This window comes from Triticum aestivum, chromosome 3B, assembly GCF_018294505.1.
Source record: "Triticum aestivum cultivar Chinese Spring chromosome 3B, IWGSC CS RefSeq v2.1, whole genome shotgun sequence".
NCBI classification, from domain to species: domain Eukaryota; kingdom Viridiplantae; phylum Streptophyta; class Magnoliopsida; order Poales; family Poaceae; genus Triticum; species Triticum aestivum.
In genome coordinates this window covers 18,361,075-18,364,327 of record NC_057801.1, presented here as the reverse complement: position 1 = coordinate 18,364,327, position 3,253 = coordinate 18,361,075, and positions in this window count along the sequence as shown.

Here is a 3,253-nt window from a genome sequence, read left to right as displayed (position 1 = left end):
ATGGTGATACAAGTGCAATATGAATGGTAGATATGAGTATTTGTAATCTGGAAATATAAAAACAGCAAGGTAACTAATGATAAAAGTGAGCGTAAATGGTATTGCAATGATACGAAACAAGGCACATGGTTCATACTTTCACTAGTGCAAGTTCTCTCAACAATAATAACATAGATAGATCATATAACAATCCCTCAACATGCAACAAAGAGTCACTCCAAAGCCACTAATAATGGAGAACAAACAAAGATATTATGGTAGGGTACGAAACCACCTCAAAGTTATCCTTTCTGTTCTATCTATTCAAGAGTTCATAGTAAAATAACATAAAGCTATTCTTTCCGCTCAATCCATCATAGAGTTCATACTAGAATAACACCTTAAGACACAAATCAACCAAAACCCTAATGTCACCTAGATACTCCATTGTCACCTCAAGGATCCGTGGGCATGATTATACGATATGCATCACACAATCTCAGATTCATCTATTCAACCAACACAAAGTACTTCAAAGAGTGCCCCAAAGTTTCTACTGGAGAGTCAAGACGAAAACGTGTGCCAACCCCTATGCATAGGTTCATGGGCGGAACCCGCAAGTTGATCTCCAAAACATACATGAAGTGTCACGTGATATCCCATTGTCACCATAGATAAACACAGCAAGACATACATCAAGTGTTCTAAAATCATTAAAGACTCGATCCGACAAGATAACTTCAAAGGGAAAACTCAATTCATCACAAGAGAGTAGAGGGGGAGAAACATCATAAGATCCAACTATAATAGCAAAGCTCGCGATACATCAAGATCGTGCCATAGAGAGAACACGAGAGAGATCAAACACATAGCTAATGGTACATACCCTCAGACCCGAGGGTGAACTACTCCCTCCTTGTCATGGAGAGCGCCGGGATGATTAAGATGGCCACCGGTGAGGGATAACCCCTCCGGCAGGGTGCCGGAACAGGCTCCCGAGAGGTTTTTGGTGGCTACAGAGGCTTGCGGTGGCGGAACTCCTGATCTATCTTGATATTCGATGTTTTTAGGGAACATAGGCTTATATAGGCGAAAGAAGTCGGTCAGGGGAGCCTCGAGGGGCCCACGAGAGGGTAGGGCGCGCCCAGGGGGGTTGGCGCCCCCCCTATCTCGTGGCCTCCTCGATGATCTTCTGACGTGAACTCCAAGTCCCCCGGATCATATTCTTCCTAAAAATCACGCTCCCGAAGGTTTCATTCCGTTTGGACTCCGTTTGATATTCCTTTTCTTCGAAATACTGAAACAGACAATAAAACAGCAAAATGGGCTGGGCCTCCGGTTAATAGGTTAGTCCCAAAAGTAATATAAAAGTGTATAATAAAGCCCATAATCATTAAAAATAGATAAATAAATTGCATGAATGCTTCATAAATTATAGATACGTTGGAGACGTATCAGCATCCCCAAGCTTAATTCCTGCTCGTCCTCGGGTAGGTAAATGATAAAGAAAGAATTTATGAAGTGTGAATGCTAGAAGGTGCACAAGTTTGATCAATGATAATTTCAATCACCTTTTCTAGCATGATAAGATGTCATAACAGTAGTTCATCTCATAAAACTTCTCACAATAAAGTAACAAGCAATTCACATGTGAAAGCATACACCATAAACTTTCTTGAAAACTAGCAAACTTCATTCTTAGTCATCAAACAATTGCAATTCATCTTATTTTCAGGAATAGCAAACTCCACGTACTCAACTATCATATAGTCTTCTACAATTGCTAACACTCACGCAATACTAATGGTTATGGAGTTTCAATCGGACACTGAGAAAGATAGGGGCTTATAGTGTCGCCTCCCAACGTATTCACCTTTGGGTGATGTCAACAATAATAGTTCATGCTAACTTACATCCAATTGGATATATATATCAGGATCTTCCCAACACGAGGTGCTTGCCAAAGGATAAAATGAAAAAGGGAAAGGTAAAGATCACCTTGACTCTTGCATAAAAGTAAAAGACATAAAGTAAAAGATGGGCCCTTCGCAGAGGGTAGTAGAGGTTGTCATGCGCTTTTAGGGTTGGATGCACAAAATCTTAATGCGAATGAACGTCACTTTATATTGCCACTTGTATATGGACCTTTATTATGCAGTCTGTCGCTTTTATTGTTTCCATAACAAGATCGTATAAAGCTATTTTCTTCACACCAAAAGATCATACATATTTAGAGAGCAATTTTTATTGCTTGCACCGATGAAAACTTACTTGAAGGATCTTACTCAATCCATAGGTAGGTATGGTGCAGTCTCATGGCAAAACTGGGTTTAAGGATATTTGGAAGCACAAGTAGTATCTCTACTTGGTGCGAGGAATTTTGGTTAGCATGAGGGGGAAGGGCAAGCTCAACATGTTTGAATGATCCATGACAATATACTTTAACTGAGATGTGAGAAAACATAACCCATTATGTTGTCTTCCTTGTCGAACATCAACTCTTTAGCATGTCATACTTAATGAGTGCTCCCAATTATAAAAGATGTCTAGGATAGTGTATTTATATGTGAAATCTCTCTTCCTTCAATATTCTTTCATGAATTGTTCAAATGGCCAATATGATGCTTGCTAACCTTCAATAAATTTACAACCTCTACTTCTTAGATGTGAAGTCATTACTCCCCATGGGATAAGCAAATGAGACATATATAATTTCTGATTTATGAAAATCAACTCATTCAACCAATTACTCATAGGATATAAGTGAAGCACACGAGTAAATGACAAACTACTCCAAAAAGATATAAGTGAAGATCAATGAGTAGCTAAATAATTACGTAACTATGTGAAGACTCTCTCTCATTTAAGAATTTCAGATCTTAAGTACTTTATTCAAACAACAAGAAAAGCAAAATAAAATGACATTGCAAGGATAGCACAAATCATGTGAAGAAGCAAAAACTTAGGCTCAACCGATACTAACCGATAGTTGTTGAAGAAGAAAGGTGGGATGCCTAACGGGGCATCACCAAGCTTAGATGCTTGAGACTTCTTGAAATATTATCTTGGGGTGCCTTGGGCATCCCCAAGCTTGAACTTTTGTGTCTCCTTAATTCCTCTCATACCATGGTTTATCTTTTTATCAAAAGCTTCATCCACACCAAACTCAACAAGAACTCGTGAGATAGGTTAGTATAAACCAATGCAAAACCTTATCATTTTTTCTGTAACAAATCACTAAAATTATTATTCAACATTACATACTAAATGCCTC